The sequence below is a fragment of the Taudactylus pleione genome, unplaced genomic scaffold, assembly GCF_031769625.1.
Source record: "Taudactylus pleione unplaced genomic scaffold, aTauple2 ptg000572l, whole genome shotgun sequence".
Taxonomy (NCBI): Eukaryota; Metazoa; Chordata; class Amphibia; order Anura; family Myobatrachidae; genus Taudactylus; species Taudactylus pleione.
This window is the reverse complement of record NW_028284974.1, coordinates 2452501-2475025: the sequence shown is the minus strand read 5'-3', so window position 1 is coordinate 2475025 and position 22525 is coordinate 2452501. Positions and strand designations below refer to the sequence as shown.

General features: G+C 42.4%; 1 protein-coding gene across 1 annotated transcript in view; it reads right to left on the bottom strand.

Moving 5' to 3' along the window:
* ERFL (ETS repressor factor like) overlaps nucleotides 1-21568 on the bottom strand; it is an 83676-nt gene extending 62108 nt beyond the window's left edge. Inside the window, exon 1 of the mRNA XM_088453202.1 lies at nucleotides 20758-21568. The gene's annotated coding sequence lies outside the window, so the exon portion shown is untranslated. The remainder of the gene's footprint in view (nucleotides 1-20757) is intronic.
* Between the last annotated feature and the right edge of the window lie 957 nt (nucleotides 21569-22525).

Genomic DNA, 22525 nt, shown 5'->3' with positions numbered 1-22525 from the left:
TGAAGGCCCCATAGCAAAAGTTTGCAAGGGCCCCTATGTACCACCCAATGTTGAAATGCGGTCCTCCAGGACCCTAACGGTTCAGGTTTTAAGGATAACCATGCTTGGGCACAGGTGACTTAATTAGTACCTCAGGACCTGATTCAGACCCGGTCGCAAGCGCTAGGCGCTCGCAACCGGGTCGATGGTGGACCAGTGCGCATGCGAACGACGGAGCCAGCTCCGTCGTGCGCATGCACAAGACTCGAATAGCGACGGGCACTCCGTCGTCCAGGTCTCGTACCAAAGGGGACATGCTGTCGATGTTGAGTGACAGCACGCCCCCTTTGGTGGGTGGGCCAGGGGCGTGGCTGCCCAAACGGAGGCGTTCCCATGTGAACGCCTCCGTCTGGGGCCGGCCCAACTGACATCACGAGTGATGTCAGTGGGAGAGATTTCGGCTCTGTTTGAGCCGAAATCTCTCTGGGGCTTGCGGCAACGAGACCCTACCACAAGGGTCTCGTCGCAAGCCTGATTGTCGCGATGGTCTTGACCATCGCGACCATCTTTCTGGCCACTTGCTATAGCTGTGGGTGGTCACCCACAGCTATGCGAGAGGCCAAGAGGCCGTTCAAAAAAAAAAATAGCCCGGCCCTGATTCAGAGCGAGCACTCTGTCAGAGCATCCGGCTCTGAATCAGGGCCTCAGTCTTTTGATTTAACCATCTGTGCTCATCCATGGATATCCTTAAAACCTGGACTGTTAGGGTGGCTTGAGGACCTGATTTGGGGAATTTCTGATATACAGTAACTCATATAACTCTGACAAGGAAGATGTTCCCCCTCAGCTCTGGGCCCCATAGCAGCTGCACCACTTGCACCTAAGATAGTTACGCCCATGGTGTTAGTAATAAATGCATGTAGCATTACCATATTTACAGATAATAAAATGATTTAATCAATGTCATGTACTGTACACAAGAAGGAAAAGGCAGCATTGTTAATTAATGGTGAAGTTTTATTTTCCATATAAAATGTAAATAAATAAAAATCACTGTGACAACCGGTGAATACTGTTTAAAATGTTACATAGGAATCTCCTTTCTTGCAGTAGTCTAAATGGAAATGACAAACATGTATTCTGAGCACATGGCTGTGACAGTCACCCAGAAGCTGCGAGATAAGTTTGCCGACATTATCATCATTATCGCATAGCTTTACACCAGCCAGTACGCCTAAGTCATGGGTGAAGCTTTAGTGGTTACAGGTAGTACCATTGCTATGGGGGCCAGAGGCTTAGGGGGCCCACCTCTGAGGCCTGACACAACTGCGCCCAGGTCAAAAAGTTGTCTACCAGGTTTTTGTGAACTGGGGGCACTGTGTGACATGTGTACTGGTGACAGTACAATGTGGCATATTGTTAACTTGTGGCACTACAATTTGCCATAATATAAACCGGCGGCCTGTGGGGCATAACATTAACTAAGACACCACTATAGTTCATAAAATGAACTAGGGCTCTACTATGACTATGGGGCATAAAAGTTACTAGGGCACTACTATGGGGCATAGAATGAACTAGGGCACTACTATGGGGCATAAAAGTTACTAGGGCACTACTATGGGGCATAAATGTTACTACGGCGCTACTATGGGGCATAAAATGAAGTAGGGCACTACTATGGGGCATAAATGTTACTACGGCACTACTATGGGGCATAAAATGAAGTAGGGCACTACTATGGGGCATAAAATGAAGTAGGGCACTACTATGGGGCATAAAAGTTACTAGGGCACTACTATGGGACATAAAAGTTACTAGGGCACTACTATGGGACATAAAAGTTACTAGGGCACTACTATGGGACATAAAAGTTACTACGGCACTACTATGACACATAAAATGAACAACTGCTGTGGAGAAAGGTATCTGTTGCCATGGGGCCACTGGTCTAAGTTATATCCCTCCAAAAATGCATATCTCGGGGTTGCATGCCAGTTTAATCATGCAGCATATAAGAGGTCATACACTGCATATAAGGGGTCATACACCGCATATAAAGGGTCATGCTACACTGAACATGTCTGTACTGTACTCATCTAACACCCACATGCACGGGGTGACCAGCCTAAAACATACACAAATATGGATATGGACAGACTTTGGTGCCTATGTACGCCATATATGCTCACATATTCCCACCTCTAACGAGGTCCAGGGAACATTCCATGCACAGGAGTATAAACTGGCTGACAACAGAGAACAGCAGCTCACTCTTACCTGAATAGCACATATAAATACATTGTCACCTATCTAAAGATCTGTTATGAAGTTTTATTTAAACATTTGGATAAAATTACAAGTTGCCTTTTTTTTTATAATAGAGTAACTTGTATTCCAAGTTCAATTGGTCCTTTTAAATGGTATCTATATGCCATGTACATTAAAACGGGCTCTTCAGAATATAGGGCCTGATTCAGCAAGGACCGCTATTGCGATAGCGAATACGCACGCAGTCTCACTGCGAAGATATGCTAATGATTGTGGTTGCAATGCCATACGCAGCCTAACATAAGGATGCCCCCTTTACCTTACACACATCCATAATACTTAGCAAGACTGCGAAACCATCGGTAACAACGAGAACCATCGCATCCTCACACACACTTGTACAAGCTCTGACCTTACTCAGGAATTGCTAACCTCATCGCACGCACTGAAAGCCCAAGCTGCGTATGGCATTGCAGAGGGTAATTTATGCACGCCCCTGTAATGGCATTCAAACGCAGGGCCGTAGCTAGGGTAGTGCGGCCGGTGCCATCGCACAGGGCACCACAGGTCAGGGGGCGCTGTTTGGGTCTGTCAAATTTCTGTTTATTATCATTCTTGCTTGTAGCTTCCTCTTATTTCATCCCCAGCATCTCCTGGCCTCTCCTATCTCTTCCCTGGCCCTTCCCCATGAAGCCATGGCCCTTTTTTGGCTGCATTATGTCCCTTTGAAAAATGAGGGGGGCGCCAATGCTCTTTCTGGCACAGGGCACCAAAAAGTCTAGTTACGGCTCTGTTCAAACGCACTAGCACACCTGCGTTTCGCCAACTCCCCCCTTCACCACCCCCAAACAGTACTTCCTGTCAATCACTCTGCAATGGGACTGCGTAGTCACTGCGATCGCAGTCCTGATCGCAGTGGAGTGTTCGCAAACGTGCACTGCAATGCATACGCATGCACAGAACGCAGTAATCGTCCGATTGTGTGCATAATCGCAATAGCGATCCTTGCTGAATCAGGCCCATAATTACTATTCTTTTGCTTTTTTAAATACTGGTTGTGGTGGAGTTTACAAAGTTATAATTTCCTTTGTAGAAACTGAATTTGTTATTGACCCATTAATAACAATGAACACATGTATTGTGACGTATAATATGCCCAGCTGCAGGTAGCCTGCGTATTTATGACTCTAGAGTAATTCTGAATTTATATCAGTTCATATTAGTCCATGATTGGTTCCAGGCAATAACGAGACGCAGCGTCAGAGAAAGTCTTAATGCATGTAGCTAATCTTTACTATTAAACTGTTATAAATGTACAGAAACTGGGGAGGGGGATGATGTGGAGTGAGATCTCTACCAGAGTGCGTCGTAAAAGTCATCCAAATTCACTCTGCGCATTTCCAGAAAACTGGGCGCACAACTATGCAGATTTGCGTCTTTCCATCACTTATGGTCAGTTGCAGCTGGTAAGGAGGGACAGGGGCGTTCTAGCATAGGTGGAACACACTAAGGTATGTTAGCGTAGTTGCGAGCAGATGCACGCCAACACACAGAGACGAGTACACGCCGTATCGTTTGCGGGCGTCTGAGGGCAGGTGCAAATTCTCAAAACATAATCACGACATCAGCAAGCAATAGAGAACCACTTGCGATTGGCTGATTGCTCGTGCGCCGCGGATGCTGGTAGCTGCTTTCGTTGTTTGCTCGTTTGAGCGAAGTCATTTGGGTGGAAAATGATCGTTACTTATTCATAAAGGAAGACATTCACTCAGTTCTTAAGCAAGTTATTTAATTATGGCGCAGTTAGTTGGTCTCAGAAGTAAGATTCAGTCTGTGCCCTAGGTGCAAGAGAAATTGGTGGCAAAAAAAAATCCATGTGTGGAGAGAACTCATTTTAATCTGATTAGTCCAGGTGTTTCACTATAATGACTAAGGGCTTGATTCAGTGTTGTACGCGTCGCAAACCCGATGGTGTGCGTACAACACAGACGATTGCACATGCACAGGATCAGTACTGCACTTGTGCAGGCCTTTACCCATTACCAAGGAAGAAAAAGGACATGTTCTTTCTTTCATGTACATATCCATCCTATGTTGTGTGGAGAAGTCAGTGTAGGGAGCAATGATCCTTAGTACATCACCCATGGATCTCCCGTCAATCTACCACAGGAAATGGTATGCAACCGGGGCAGTCAGTTTGTTTTGTCCATGGTTATGTATTACTGATATGAAGTGTGTGCTACACTAAAAATAGGACAGAGGGACTGATTCAGGACCTCTGCGGCCGCGTCTGTATGCACATTCCGTGGCCAATACTGAGCGTATGGAGACACCCGCTTGCTGCAGCTCTAATCCATCTTAGTGCGTCTTTAGACACACCATCGGTCACACCATTGAAGCTTGCGCCAGCCCTATGGCAGGTGCGACTTCTCTCTCTGGACATGGCGTCCTGTGCCAGCACTACTGCGTCTGTAGACACCTGCATCTGGTTAGCCAACCCACTGTTACCTCCCAGAAATGCCCATTGAAATCCACAGCTCTTGCGTCCATATTTGTTCTCGGTAACCATCGGAATACGTGCAGTGTGAATCAGATGCACGCGCAGTACTTCCAACATTGGCCAACTGAGGGCATATCGCCATTGTGTGCCTTTAGTGCGTACTTCTGAATCAGGCCCAGAAAATCATTTACGTCTACTATTATAACCCCTTTACACTCATGGTCACACATGCTTATGGTCCAGAATGCTAAACATTGCTTTATGTTATATTTTTTTATGAACTCACCAACCCAGCAACATAGTTTGCCACATAATAACAGTGCAAATATATTAATAGCACACACAGGGGCTCATGCAGAGTGAGACCAAGCCAGTTTCCATAGAGTAAAATGGGTTGGGAATGGGATCCCGGCGGTCGGGATGCCAGAGGTCAAAATACCGACCTAATTAGATAAGTTTCCTAACCCCTGACCCTCCCCTGACCCACCTTTTATGAAACCTAACCCTCCCTCTTGCAGCCTAATCCTCCCCCCACAGATTAACCCTAACCCCCCACAGCCTAACCCTGCCCCCACAGGATAACCATAACCTTCTTCCCACAGCCTAATCCTTCCCCCACTGGCTAACCCTAACCCTCCCCCCACAGGCTAACCCTAACCATCCCCCCACAGCCTAACCCTAACCCTCCCCCCATAGGCTAACCCTAACCCTCCCCCCACAGCCTAACCCTCCCCCAACAGCCTAACCCTCCCCCGACAGGCTAACCCTAACCCTCCTCCCACAGGCTAACCCTAACCCTCCCCCCACAGCCTAACCCTAACACTCCCCCCACAGGCTAACCCTCCCCCCACAGGCTAACCCTAACCCTCCCCCCACAGCCTAATCCTAACCCTCCCCCCACAGGCTAACCCTAACCCTCACCCCACAGGCTAACCCTCCCCCCACAGCCTAACCCTAAGCCCCCCTCCAGAGCCTAACCCTAACCCTCCAGCTAGTGCCTAACCTTAAGCCCTAAACCTAACTCTTCTGCTAACCTTAAAACTTACCATCGGGATGCTGGCGGTTGGGATTTTGGTGCCGGTATTCTGAGCGCCAGCATCCCGACCTCTGGGACGGTAACAACATCCCGCATAAAATATGTGACATTATTGCCCAGATAAGAGGAAGATTTAGGTGATTCTGAGATTGGAGTAGCTATACAGGGGAGGGAAGCAGCAGACTAACATTGCCTGAGTACTGTAAGGGGCACTCACTTTGCAAACAGATGCAGAGAGAGACGAATATACTGTCCACAGACTCCACACCACAATATTTGCGGGGAATCGGGGGCAGGTTCAAATACCAGATGATGACTATGATCAGCAGCACTTGTGAGCCTCTTGTGATTGACTGTTTGCGAACGCACTATTTTATGTTTTTGTGTGCATGTTTAGCCCAATAGCAAATACGGATTCCACAAGCAAAACTAATAGTTAAAAACATGGGTGTAAGGTGCCTATCCACTACATGACAGGCAAAAGACTGCACGATTATGACATTGTAATTGTGCAGTCGTTTGTCAGTCTGTGATGTGCCTACACTGACCGAGCAGTCGTTCAGTGTAGGCACAATCAATCATCTGCAAACATTCTGAACCTGACGTTATCGTCAGGTTGACCAGCATGTTTGCCTGATGATAGATGTCTAAAAGACCAATTTTTTAAACAATCTTCAAATGATTTTCAAACGATTATCAAATGATTATCGAACGATATCGATATCGTTCAATCGTTCATTTTAATCTAGTGGATAGGCACCTTAATGCTGCATACACACGTAAAGATTTTCTGTCCAACCATCCAACTAGTTGATTGGTTGGAATGAAAATCTGGTAAGGTATGGGAGCAATTTGCTCCTTAATGCCAGAAAACAGATGAAAATGGTCGTCAGACAAGTTTGTTAAATGTTTGATCTAAACAATTTGTTCAAACAACAGTTTTTGTCCATTTTCCCGCATTTGGGAGCAAATTGCTGATTGTCATTTGCTCCCATACCTTACCAGATTTTCAGTCCAACCAACCAACTAGTTGGCTGGTTGGACAGAGAATCTTTACGTCTGTTTGCAGCTTTAGTGAGATGTTGGATGGATGTTAAACCTGGCACATAAAATAACGGTGCCAACCCGCCTGCAGCTGGCGATAGTTTGCACACGCTCGTAATTGTGGCTTTTTAGTTTTAGCCAAAGCATTTTACACCTGCGATCCTGCAGTAAAACTCTGCTTTAGCTCCACACAGCCATTAAACAGAGCTAAATGACAGCCACAGAGTCGCTGCATGTACTAATGTATAAGGAATCTAAAAATGACTTGCAAATTTACAGTCCACATCTGAGGAACTGTATAACTAATAGTGTAGGACATATGGGAACCGTCAGCTAAGACTATTGACAGGTGATAAGTGGCAGAACTAATCAATGATCTTTATGCGCTTTGCAAAAGATAACGCCTGTAACGCTGAGAAAAGCTCATTTTACAGGAAAAAATGTCATTGTCAGTCTCACCAGACATTATGCAATTCATCACTAATGAGCAATTGCATATTCATTTACCCTTAACATATCATGTGCATGTCATTAAAAATGAAAACAAGCTTTAATGAATTCATCACTCATTCAGCGATCAGCATCGTTCACTTGCTGAGCATGATGGGAGTTGTAGCTCTGTAGAAATTAGCATTAAAAAGGACAAATACCATCAACATCATCATCCTTATCATCACTGTTACTGTTGTGCCAAAGGGCTCCTACTTCAGTAATAATCTTTGATACTTCTAAAAAGAGTGGCACCTAGAGTGGCACCTACCATTTCAGGGTCAGTACCATCGGTGCACTATCACAGCGAGTGGCCACTACTTTGCTCACTGTCCTAAATTCAGAAGATGAAAGGCTGCAAGCTAGCACTCATTTGGGGATCTCTGAGGGCCAGTAGTGGTCCTGTGTGCACTGTCAGGGAGCTTATGCCTGGGGGGGGGGGCTGATGTTGTTCAAGAGAATATTTTAGTGGTTAATATTATCAAATCACACAAGAACACAAAGGCCATAAAATAGTAAAGTGAATGTAAATACATGTTCCCACTATAATCGTTCAATGTATTGTCAAGTGATAATTAAATCTGTAATATTCCCAGTCTTACCTGGCTGCTGCACAAATAATTTTTTGTATGCAGCCATTCCTCACTTTACGACCGAGTTCCGTTCCTATGACTAGTTCGTTAAACGAATTGGTCACTAAACGAGGAACCAGAAGGTGATCATTTTTATGTATTTTGAATAAAGAAAAGGTCTAAAGGAAACTCAAACTTGATACTGTAACTGTTTTACTTTGCATAACTCTTACATACTGTACAGTACAATTAAAGTTATAAAAAAAAAAGTCAGAACGGTTGTTAAACGAGTAGGTTGTTAAGTGAGGAATGTCTGTATATGAATTGTTTCATATAGACGATGCATTACACACGGCCTCTGTGTGCTTTGATTGGAGACCAGCAAGAGAAGAACCTTATTCGATTCAATGAACAAATTCCTTTTCAGTGCATCCAAAATACATTAAAAGCACATCACAAATACACGTGTGTTTCCGTGGTGTTCAGCAGGGCTCCGTTCAGTCCAATGGACTCATGCTGCACGTATGACAAGCATCAATAAAACATAGGAGTCCTGCTCAACCCATCCAAACCGCTTGGTCCCTACGCCTACATAACTACAGAATCAGGACATCATGGATATCACAGGTCAAACGCCATAATATGCGAGTATAACAGACTAGGGGGGGTATTTATCAAAGCTGGGAGAGAGATAACAATTTGAGAGAAAAAGCACTAACCAATCAGCTTCCAATTTACATTTTGCAGGCTGTGTTTAAAAAAATTATAGTTAGGAGCTGATTGGTTGGTAATTTACTTTTTACAATTTTATCTCTCTCCCAGCATTGATAAATACCCCATTTAAACATAACAGGATATATAGGTCCTGATTCAGAGTTATATGCAATTCTGAATGCAGGCAGATCTCAGGAATTTTAGCAAATGGCGCATACGTCGCAGCGGCCTGTATGCGTAACTTAGAGCAGTCACATCACAGCTGCTTCTCACATAGGGCTTAATGGGCGTGTCAAGGTGGAAGCGAGGCATTCGCAAATATAAGGAGCGTCTCGTGGCTGTGTAGACAGAATTGCGGGCTACTCTGAGCTAAGCGGCCAACTTCAAACGGATTCACTGCATAAGGAATGGGCATGGTGCCAATGCAGATAATAGTGATGACAGCCGCTCCCGCAGGCGGAGGCCTGAGGGCGGTGTGATTACATGGATGCGATTGGCTCAGAATAAGAGGTGGATATTCGCACAGGATTTCCGTTCACGGGAAACGGCCTGAATTGTGATGGCGTTATGTACGACTCAGGATCAGGCTTTTATATATATATATAAAATAATAACTGGTAATTATAATAATATATTTTTTGGTTTGTTTTGTTTTAAAAAGACATATACCTGAGGTTTAATGGTGCCTTATCATGAACAATAGTGACTGGTGAAATGTAAAGATATATTCATAACAACAAATCAGCAACAGATTTGTGAATACAAATAAAACTTTTCATGTACCATAAACCCATCTAGAGAGGCTTATTATATAAGCAACACTACAATGAAAGCAGTAATAATTTAATAGCTGTAAATATCGAGTTATTTTATCTCATGGAATAATTACTAGGTGCGTACACTAGAAGCAGACGCATCTACACTATCAGGATGCCACAGGCATAACCCCCTCCCACCTGCACTGTATATACCTGCCAGAGATACATACATTCACACACAGTGCACACACTCAGCTTGACATTCCTGTTCTCTGCATGGTTCTTTACACAGCACAGCAGGACAAGCTCTCACACATCACTATACCAGGCCGCCTGCCCCCAGCACCTCTTCTGTATCATCTCCTGTCTCATCTCTCTCTCACGTTCAGCTCTGTACCTGTAAGCTGAGTCCGGAGTGTTACACCCCAACATCAATACGCTGCCAATTCTAATGCTCTTCTCCACATTCTAATGCATCAACTGCATGAGGGGAGGAAAACTGTCTGTATCACAATAACTTGCAGCAAAACTCGAAGTATTTCTAATTATGGCCCAGAAATCCAATGTCGGAAATGTTTTCACTTTTCTGCCTTGAACTGTAATCATACCGGGGACAAAGAACATAGGTGCACACTCTGAGCACTAAGAACAAGGATAGTCAAAATAATCCTGATAAACTCTACAATTAAAATGGAGTATAAATGAGGTTCTTATAACAAGTGACGAGGTGGATGGGCCAGCAATTTTGGCCAAATTTGTACTAAGAACCTCACTACTCCATTTTAATTGTAGAGTTTATCAGGATTATTTTGATTATCATTGTTCTTAGTACTCAGAGTGTGCACCTGTGTTCATTGTCCCCTGCATTGTACTACAAGTCTCAGCATGGTAGCACCTCTTATTATGTTTAAATTAGGGTGTGCAGTCCAAGCCCCCAGCCCCTTTCCACTATATTTCTGTATTTTGTACACTTGAAGATTGAAGGGGCCCATACACGGTGCGATATAGCAGCCGATCCGACGGATTGGTACGATATCGTTGCTATATCGTACCATGTGTGGGCAAGATATCGGACAGAGCGCGCACCCATGGGGTCGTACATCGCATCTCCAGATCTTACTGTAGGTTCATTTGATCTGAGGATGCGCTGTACAATCCCATCCAGCGCTATGCTGGTGGGGGAGGGGGTGCCAGCATGTCAGGCGGTCAGCCACCCGATCACACCGTGTGCGGGGACCACCCGATATGTCGGCCGTCGGATCCCCCGTCGCTTCGCAAGGTGCATATGGTACCATATATGGGCACCTTGAGACTCCTTCTTCTTGGTATTTGCACCACATCCATCTGCCCTTAGATGCTTTTAATCATCTGCACAGGTTCCTACATTACTGTCTACATATTAGAATGGGCACTATAAGAGGTAAGTCCTGGATAAATTGACATAATGTGTTAGGATGGGGTTCACCTAAACGTAGTGGATGGCCAAACAAATTTGGCCAAACGTGCACCAAGAACTAAGAACCTCACTTATATTAATTGTAGAGTTTATCAAGATTATTTTGACTATGATTGTTCTTAGTACTCAAAGGGGTATATTTACTAAAGTGCGGTTTTTCAGAAGTGGAGATGTTGCCCATAGCAACCAATCAGATTCTACTTAACATTTATCTAGCACCTTCTAGAAGATAATAGCTAGAATCTGATTCGTTGCTATGGGCAACATCTCCACTTCTAAAAACCAGCACTTTAGTAAATATATCCCAGAGTGTGCACCTATGATCTTTGTCCTCTGCATTGTACTACAAGTCTGAGCATGGTAGCACCTCTTATTATGTTTAAAATTAGGGTGTGCAGTCCAAGCCCCCTCCACCTTTGAACTGTAATTATGCAAGAGATACAGCTGTCAGAAAGAAATGGTAGGAAGCTAGATATCCAGTTTATTATTATAAATATAGATAATAATATATTAAGTAAAATATATAAGGTGACCCGAGGTCTTGAATTGCTTTCTAGCACTACTGAAGCATTGAGCTTGAGTCCAACCCAAGCCGGCACAGGTAGGGAAATTAGTTACACGGGAGTAAGTGCTTATATAAATACATGAAATAAAGACGGTTTAATTGATGGAGTGAAACATGTGTTCTTATGTCTTAATATTATTATTGTAGTGACAGGAACTAGGTAGACTCCCAATTAAATGAAACAAGAGTCTTGACTTTCAATATCAGTGACGAGGACTGTCACCATTAGGCACCAAGGTCTGCACTACAGACGCAGCAGCGATATGGTCAATTGTTGATGAGGAATACTTATTTTCCCATAACTGTAATCTAGGTCAAAATATGCAGATGGAGGAGAGTTTAGTACAGCCAATTACACACCTTGATGGAATGAGAGGAGAATCTGTTCTAGCTTATGACAGATCTCTGATTAGTTTAGTTCTTGACAATTTGGAGTATTAAAGTGAAATGTAAAAAAAAATAAAAATAAAATAAAAGTCTATTCTATGCCACTATATGGCACAGCCTAGAATATCTTTCATGTTAATTAGCGCCTCACTCATGTTGGGACTATTTAAAGTTATTCTTAGTAGTGTTTTAAGATAGAAAAAGGAATTAAGTTTACACTGTATTTTCTGTCTTTTATTTGTCTTTAATAGTGACCATAGAAGGGGACAGTAGCTGTGTCTGGATTTCCCAGAAGTCTCCTGGGTTTTGCCAACCAAAATCGTAAATGTTCTGATGTACAGAGAATCCTAGAATTGGAAGGAACGTGCTCCTATTATTGTTTAATAGTATTAGTAACCTGAACAGCAGGACAGGGTATGAATCATGAATTGAGCCAACTCAAGGGTGTTCAAATGTTAAAAAGGGAGACAAGGGTCACAATTATGCTCTTAAAATCTCACATCTATTGCCTGACACCAATGTGCACTTAACCTACACAGAAAGTGAGCAGCCATCTTGTGGGCCTAACCAGTATTCAGGAAAATTCAGCCTTATCACTGAGGCATGAGGCACAAAGACATGGCAGTGATGTCGCTAGCTCCTAGCGAATTAAAAGGGTTTTGAAATAGTGCAGCCCAGCAAAAGTGTCATTCAGCCAGTGTCATTCTGTGTGTGACAACGAGACATTCTGGGCGGCCATGTTGCTTGCTAGCTGGCACACACAGAACGACACCGTTGCCCATTATAGGGAAGTTGGGCAACATTTCCCGCTCCCTGAAATCCTGTATTCCCTCACACATCGTCTTCCTCGCACGCACTATGCCCCCCGGCCTGCTGGCCTCCTGTATATTAGTCCCTTCTTCCCAGGCCTCTTCTTCCCTCACTCCCACCCTGGTGGTGTCGAAATCAATTAAAATTTAGATTGGAAGTGTTGCGCGGAGGTAAATATTAAAGCTGCAGCTCTGCTAATTCAGAGCATCGATCAGGCGGGATGAGGGTAATACATTATTTTGACAAGATACATTCCTTCTCAGCTGCTCCTATCCACATATTGATTTTCTCTCCACTTGCTGCAGTTTAAGCTAGAGGCACCTAACCCTGTCTATGCCCAATCACCTAGCCTCCCTCACCTGCCTCTCTCCTCCAGATCTCCCTCTCCTCACTCCCTTTTTCATTCCCTCCCCTTCTTCACAAAGTCTTCCTCTCTTTCCCTCTCACTTTTCAGCTGCCGTATTAATGTCTCCCTGAAGCCACATGTCCTTTATATTAATCCTCATCTTTTTATTGCAACACTTTAGTTTTCTAGACTTGTTTTTTTTTTCCACCAGTTTTTAATGCCTGTGATTTTCACGTTTTACTTAATCATTGATAACTACACAGAGTCTCAGATTTGTCATAGAGTTCTACAGCATCCCTTGCAACGTTCCGACTTGGAACCCATCTGTCTTTATATATATACACCTGTCTGTCTGTCTTACCGTGTAGATTGCACGAGCTGTAGCAGCTGGACGGCACAGGATTCCATTAATATTATTTCAGAAGTAATGCCTGATAATGGGGGTCGCTCTGCAGACCATGTTTTCCATTGAGGTTCATTAGCTGTCAGAATAACTGAGATGTTTTGCAGTCGCCTTGTGCCAGTGAAGACGTAACTACCCGCCAGTGTGAATTCTCAACAAGAGCTGACAAACAGGAGCGTATCTTTAGATCTGTACATTTGTCACTCAGTTACAATCTCTCATGTAACGCACAATATTCCTGTGGCCATATACCATTTCATGTAGCCTAGTAGGTATAGCTTTCAGAGGGAGAAAATAATGTCATTTCCAGTCAGTGTTCTATGGTCTGTCCTTAAAAATAACAACGTGCTTCCCAGGTACTGGTCACAATGTTACTTAGTTTATCTGAATTACACTTCAAGTTTCTACAGAGACCTGTTGCCTTTGAAATCACGCCAAAGCTAATACAGGCGGTTAATTCAAAACGGTATTTTGCTTTCTTTATTGCAAAGTAACTTCACTAGCGCAAGCTTATTAACAATCCTTAATGCGTTTCTTCCTTAGTATATGTTCCTGGCATTTTTAAACCCCAATACATTGATAAATGATGCCGTTTGTATACCCGTGTTGTTTTTTATTATAGATTAACCAACTAGGCAAATGGCCTCGGCTGCGACAGTTACAGTCGGTCGTTGCGGTAGTGTGTGAAATGGACAACAAATGTTCTTCATCCGGGAACCATAAGTCACCCCGCAGCCGCTAAACACATTTATATTCTCCGCAGCGTAACCGAGGAATTTTCTGTAGCCACTGACCACTTATAAAGCATTATTAATATTTTACATCAATCTGTATGGGGAAAATTAATGGCAGCTCCTGTTAGGGCCTTGGTAAGCCGTTGATGTTTCCAGTTAATTCCAGTAATGGTTTTAATAGAAAGTGGGATGGTACAGCTCCTGTTGGCGATGCATGCAGAAAGTCTACAATTTCTCAGGATGCCCAATGAGATAGCAATGGCAAAAAGGCCAAGAACCTACAATCCTGATTTATCTATTGCTAATTAAGCCCAAGGTAATAGATACGGAAATGGTAATTATTTGGGTACAAACAACTAGGCCTAAAAATGTTACTAGTTCTCCACCATATTAATCTTCCACTGCACTGACTGCAAAAATCAGATTACAGGACCCTTAGCGGCATGTAGGACAGAATGTATTCTGTTGAAGGACCAATAAAATGGATAACAAGAGCAAAATTCCTTTTTGGAAAGAGGTGTGAATTTTGGCTTGGCCCTAAATCATTCCAGGTCTGCACAGGGAGAGCCCATGAGGGTCACAGTGACTTACATGTCTCAGGGCCACATAGAACCTCTTTCATAGTATAATGAGCAAATACTATTACCAATATAAACAAACACATCTCCAAAAATATATCAGGGAATAATGATAAAAATGAATGATAAACCAAAGTGCCAATTTGCACCTGTCATAAGATGTGCAACAGCTCATAGATCATGACTGGGCAACTGATTAGGTGAAGACAATTGTGCCAGAGGTTCATAGGTGACATAAGTCAGCGGTGAATGGGTGCCGAAGGTGAATACAAACTTGTATATTGAACCATAAAAGCAATTTGCTGACAATGCTAAAGTTTTGAAGATCTCTCTGTATTCTATGACATAAAATGTCTTTGCAACGTGATATTTCTGAGACCTCAGTACCGTTAAATGGTCATATAATAATTTGGCTACACTAACTGTATGTCGCCGTACCGACAAATTTACTAACGTTTTTTTTTAAATAAAATGGATGAGGATTAGCGAATGATCCCGCAGACTGGTAAAACTATGATATTATATAGCACACTATTTTTTTAAACAAAGTGCTTGATAGAAGATGTGATTAAGATGATGGAATATGGAATGTGGGTGATGGCGAGGAGCCTGGCGCAATGTAACAAAACAAAATATGCCCCTTATCACTAACTGAACTAGGCACGGATAAACCAGCAAAAGGATCTTATACAACACGGAGCCTTTCTGGCCTAATTTGCACGTACAAAAAAATAATGACTGCTGGGGTTGCCATGAGATGAATTTGGGATACTAAGGCTACCAGTATACATTTACCTTTCATGACAAAATGGCTGTGGCCACACACGCTGCTCTCCACGGCCCACCTGTCCTGTGTGAGAGGCCTCTGAGCGGACGGAGTCAGCTGGCACCCCGAGAGATTTCAGCACCAAAATAATGTCATTATCAGAAGCCTTAATGAGGTTTGGCTACCTATCTAGCACATCGGCTGATAGTCACGTACTCATCCTCTGTATCTGACCAAGTGTTCTAGACGGCTGGGTGTAGACATTGCGTTTGATGGATCTTCATGAAAGTATCTTGTCTAATATGCGTTTATGGGTTTAATTCATGTCAAAAAGCTGTTTAACGCACCCAAAAAGAAAATTCAATGCTCTGAAACCCCAGCGTACATGATAAGTGCTCTAATGCACATAGAACAGTACCGATGCTAGCAATGAACAAGGGTACAAACACTGGTGTTAAAATCTGAAGCATTATTTGTACATCTTTAAGTGAAAATGCTAATATATATATTATATATCTATATATAGTTATAGATATATAATTAGTTATATCCCTATAAAATGAAACCACCGAGGCTCCAAATTACCACCTGTTTGCAGAAGTGCAGCTGACTGTAAAACGCTATGCCTACTTCCAGTCCATATAATAGAATATGTCTATATTGAAGAATATTATTAACACATTATGTGTAATGTTATATTTTTGTATCATCTTACTACCAACAGATCAATGTGGTATATCTATAGGACGGCATATACTATACGTCCGTAGTCAACATCTACCTGGATACATATTTGGAATTATTGATTAGAAATCACTTTTCTGTGTACAAATGCAGCCAATGGAATATGTATTTGCATTTTTATCTCATATGTAAATGTGACATATTTTGGGATAATGATGCTTTTCACATTTCACTAGTTCTTTGGCTTTATCAATTATATAATTGCTTTATCTACTTGCATATAAGGCACCCTCTTTTACTGACAGTTTGCTGTCTCCCCTGGATTAGTCCTCTGTGTAGTGCAGACTCTATACCCAGAAAGATAGACAGACAAACAGACAGAGAGATAGATAGATAGATAGATAGATAGATAGATAGATAGATAGATAGATAGATAGATAGATAGATAGATAGATAGATTAACCCCCTTAAAAATATTCAGCCATCTCTCTCGCCCTTTCTGTCAATTTAATCCTGAATTTTCCCCTATTACACAATACATTAAAAGATACTTGGCCCATGGGGTGAGACGGCAATCCTACTGTTCTCATTTTGTTGGTGACGAGTTAGATCTTAACCCCTGCGTTGCCGGACAAGTGACTACTCTATTACGAAACACTATCCTGCATCCCTGGCTTAAAAAAAATTCAATACATTACAGTTTTTCTATCAGTGTACCCAGACTGACAGCATGTAAAATGACACGGAGTATAGCCACACACCACTGAGGGGGTCTATCCATCAGAGTAGTGTTATTAATCTCATATGAAATTAATTCCTATGTAAATCTACAGGGCATATTTATCAATCAGTGAACTATTGTCGACACTGATTAATATGATCCACGGGATAACATACAATTGTGTCTTCTTCACCTAGCGCAAAAATAAATAAATGATGTCTGATGAATAGATCTCCTCTATAGGACCCTCTCATGTGCAATGTTGATTTCATTGCGAGCTGTATTTATGGATGGCTAGAAAAATACACAATTTTCTTGTTTTTGTATGGAAACGCTGTAAGGTGTTACATTTCGCCAAAGAGCTTACAATCCATCTATAATAAAAAAAAGCTACTTTAGATGATGTCATTCTGAAATCAATGTTTCGGCAACCTTTAATTGTAAGCTCTTAGACCTAGATATTACACAACAGGGCATGTCAGTCTTACATACCAGAAACTCTTTAGTGGGACTATATAATCCAGTTACATACATCATGCTCTTGCATTGCTGTTGCATTCAATTACATTTAACAGCAGGTCAAAATGTCAGTGATTTCCAGTCTTAATAAACCATTGGCAGTAGAGGTAACAAATAATCTCTCCAATTCCACCCTCCTCACCCACCCAGATATAGTGGGGTTTTTTTTACTATCGAATGAAAAAAACATGTGTTGAGTTAATTGATTATTTTGAATTACTTTGGCGCATGGAAAGCTGATTTAGGGCCTGTTTTTGGAAAACGTCACTGACTTTATTTTTGAAACCTTACGCCAGTCCCCGCTTTTCATTCATACATACTGATATATTCTAGGACATCTTTGTCATCCATGAGAAACAATGTCTCTCTTGCTTCTTTCCCTCATTCTGTTTCTTCTCCCACATGTGACGTTTGCCTATAACTGGTGCAGGTAGAAACATTACATCTAAAATTTCTAGTTAGCTAAGTAAATAAAAAACCAATAGTTTATGGCACTGACTGGCTATTATTAGGGAAGTCTACAACACTCAACTTTACTTATGTTGTTGTCAGATTGATTTTTTTTTTTCAAATTAAAAACGAGAGATAATAAAATGTTGAATGCAATAAGGCCACCTAAACTGTACAGTAATTATCAAATCTCTGTCACTATAGGTGGTAGGGTTCAACATTATCCCTATGTATCCCTATGTGTGTGTGTGTGTGTACTAGCTATTTGAAACCTCATGTATGTATATGTATATGTATGTATATAAACACATGTATATATATAAACACATAAACACACGCATGCATGCATACATACAGTATATATACACACACATATATTGTTACACACACATATATATATATACACATACATACACACACATACTATATATAATACATGCATGCATACATACATACACATATATATATACACACACATATATATTGTTACACACACATATATATATATATATATATACTATTCAAGCTGCATCCGCTGGGGTGCCAAAACTTAGACAAATCCACAGGGAGAGCCCATAATATTAGATGAAAAAAGTGCACTCACCAGGCTTTATCCAAAAGAAAAAAATATACTCATCACTTTATTCTTAGCATCTGTATAAAAAACAGTTGTCCTTGGTCAACGTTTCGGTCCACACTGGGACCTTTCTCGAGACCCACAACCTGCCATACCATCAGACAAAATGTAGGATAATACATATACACACACATATATATATATATATATACACACACGCATACATACATATATACAAACATACACATATATATACACACACACATATATACACACATGTATATACAGTATATACGCACACACACATACATACAAATATATATATATATATATATATATATATATATACATATATATACACATGCATACATAGATATATACACACACACATACATATATACACACATATATATCTATATATACACATACATATATACACACAGATTTATATATATATCCCTTTAATAAATACTAATAGCAAGGTTGTGAATAAAACACAATGTTATTGAACATTTTCAGTCCTGTCCACGTGCATTCGGAATGCCAGCCAGCTACAGTACTACAATAGGACTGTACATAATCAGGTTTTCCAGTGAAGTTTTTGGAATTCCCTGCAACTGGTTGTTTCCTCCTGCTCCCCCCAACTCTAATGTGTGAAAGGTTCTAGCTTGAATTGTTTCAATACTATAGTGATAAATAATAAACAACAACAGGTCATTCTGACTAACAGGGTGACACTTTTTGGGAGCTTTTCTACTTCTGTTCTTAAAAAGTTACTGGGCCTGCAGTGGGTTATACAATGGGGCGAGATCCAGAGGTGAGTCTGACATCTGGGAAGGGGGTGTAATTAGAAGCATTGAAGAAGTTTAATACTATTTGGATAGTTGTGCTCAGGACAGATGTTTATGTGCATACAGGACATGGCTAATGGTCTTGGTACCAGGATTTGGAAGGTCCTGATAGGGTAAGTGGAGGGTTAAGTGTACTAGGAGCTTGGCATGCAGCAGGCGTCCGCAGGCAGCCCCACAGAGGGCAGAGAGAGGCAGTTTAGCTCTGATGGATACACACACTTGTCTCTTAATCTCCGGAGCTCCTGATCAATACGCTATTTCCCTTTGTTGCCAGAAAATTCGATCCTTGCCCTGGAATTAGGTTCCCTGGCTTAATCTAAACGGAAACCGGCCCCAGTTAGCTGCAGAGAGGGGAAGAGACGTGTAAGAGAGGGGAGAGGATGAAGAGATACTGAGATATGGTGGAGAAGAATGGAAAACATAAAAAGCATAAGAAATAAAAATGTTAAATATGTTTCTTGTTTGGGCAGGGGGGCAGAAATAATAAGAGAAGGGCGGTGGGTGAAAAACGAAAATGACAACTGCAGAGTAAGGAAACTGGGAATGTAGTAAAACTTATATATATATATATATATATATATATATATATATATATATATATATATATACAGGAGAGAGAGAGAGAGAGAGGGAGAGAGAGAGAGAGGGAGAGAGATTATTTTCTAGGATAAAATGAAGATAGCAGTGAGAGTGGAGTGTAAGCCTGTGCATGGGATCAGGAGCTGCTGCAGGGGGTGAGGTCCCAGGTGTTCTGATTGTTGCAGTTGTGTAACCAGATAGGAAGGAAGGGAAACGTCACACAGAGAGTCACTTTCCTCCCTCAGACAGCAGTGTGTGTAAAACTTGGCAGAGAGAAATCTGGACATACACTACACATTGCCTGTTTCCTAAGCATGACTTATATAATATCAGTTACATTACATTAATCCTGCTGATCCACCATGTCCCTGCACTACATGAGCTGGGTTACCATCATCTTACTGCACGTGCTGAACATCACTGTCCTATCTGTGAGCCTGATGTGTGTCTGCACTACCGAAGTTGTGTTACCATCTCCTGCCCGATTCATAACTGTGTCTGATTTACAGAAGTAGAGTTAACTGCAAGTGGAGGGACTGTTGTTGAACCACAGCAGTTGGGTTACCTACTTCCTCCCTCTGAGCAAAGCATGCCAGCACTCCTATAGTTATATTGCCTCCTACTTACTGGTCCAGGACCTTGCTGTAATAATGCTACCCAATTCTTACTGATCACCTGTGTGCCTGGCTGCACTGAGTATCGGGTTACCTTAATGTGACCCCATAGTTACCGAGTCCGGATTGGTTACAGTTATTGTTGCACTTGTATAGTAAGGAGTGACTACCTGTTATACAGTTAAAGTTGTTGCTCCAGCCCTATATAACAGATCCTGGTATTACCTTCACTAAGCACCCATCTAACCCCTTCACAAAACCACATGCAGCATCTGACATCGTCCCTCCAAAGACATCGGATCACTGCGCAAAGTAGAATCCCCCCCATGCTCACAGGCTCTCAGAGTAACTCACGTTTTCCTGGGCATCCAGTATCCTGTGCAGGAGAACTCGGTGCGTTTCCTGGAGACACTTCAGTAAAACAATGTAAACCAGTTTAAACTAATCAGAAAAAGTGAGAGGGCAGAGGATGGAGTGTCCTCCAGTAACTCTTCCTCCAAGGCAGAAGCTTCGCCACGGGAGCTGAAGGGGTACCCAACTGGGTATTGAAGTAAGGGCTGTGAGAGAGCGAGAGAAGAGAGGAGAGAGAGAGAGAGAGAGAGAGAGAGAGAGAGAGAGAGAGAGAGAGAGAGAGAGAGAGAAAGTAGAGGGAGAAACTCAGAAGACAGGATGTAGACTAGAAAGGAGAGAGCCCAGGTAATGATGGAGAGGTGGAGATGGGAGGAAAGATGGGTCCCAGGTATTGATAGGGAGGAGGAGAGGAAGGAAGGAAGGAAGGAAGGAAGGAAGGAAGGAAGGAAGGAAGGAAGGATGGATGGAAGGAAGGAAGGAAGGAAGGAAGGAAGGAAGGAAGGAAGGAAGGAAGGAAGGAAGGAAGGAAGGAAGGAAGGAAGGAAGGAAGGATAGATACCAGGTAATGATGGAGACTAGGAGAAGAGAATGGATAGAAAGAAAGAATAAAGAAAGAGAGATCCCAGGTAATGATGGAGAGTAGGAGAATAGAGTGGCTAGAAAGAAAGAATAAAGGAAGGAGAGATCCAAGGTAATGATGGAGAGGAGGAGAGGCTGATGAATAGAAGGAAGGAGAGATCCCAGGTAATGATGGAGAGGAGGATGGATGGAGAGAAGGAAGGATAGGAGGAGATAGGAAGTGTGTGTGTGTACGCTGCAGAGTGTCAGGCTAAACTCCTTTCCTCTGCACTCCTGCTCCTAGCTGCAGCAGAAAATATATGTACAGGCAGCCAGTGTCTGGGATCGATAGAATATAATTTTCCCCAAACTCGGAAAATAAAGTTCATAGATGATCAAATTTGAAAACAGATGTCGAATCGCGATTCTAAATAGGATTCGATCCCTCTCAATGCACTGTAGATAATATTTGGCCTGCCACTTGATGAGAATGAGTGATTTCATTTACAGCGGGTTGTTAGGGAGTGCTAGATAAAAAAAAAAAAAAAACTTGTTTTGCTGAAAATGGCTTTTTACCCTCCACCCATGCCCCCCTTCTCTCCCCCCTCCCTTCTATCCCTATATTTTGTATGGTTTGTGTATATTTGGAAAGAGACCCCTAAAGTGAGATGGATGGATGTCACCCCCTGGGCTCTGTTCTGCTACAGGAGCAGTGGAGGGGAGAGAGACAGGGGTGGGGGGGACAGATGCCACCAATAAAAAAAAAAGCTACCAAATAAATGAGAATTGTTCTAGCTGGACCCCTCTCTCTGCATTCCCTGCCCGCAATAACAATTACTTATCGACCGCTTCTCACTCTATAGAGGTGGCGACTGGAGGCAGCCAAAAAGCACCCAAGGTATTCCTCCTGCAGCCTCTGCTACTAGCTCCTTATTTATTTATTAAAGTGGGGACTGCATGGGATGGAGGGAGGGCTGGACCGGAGGGGAGAACACACACAGGGAAGATGCACAGTCTCTGGGACACAGATTCATCATCACAAAGTGCTTTCAAGTGCGTAAAGTAAATTCTCTGGAGCTAGTATGTGCGTGAATTACTGAGGAGGAGGAGGAGGATGAGGAAAGTTAAGGAAAAAGTTTACAAGTAGCTTAATGCAGGAGTACAGCAACCGCCACCCCCCCTCCCCAATCCGTGTTAAGGTTGTATTTGGTCC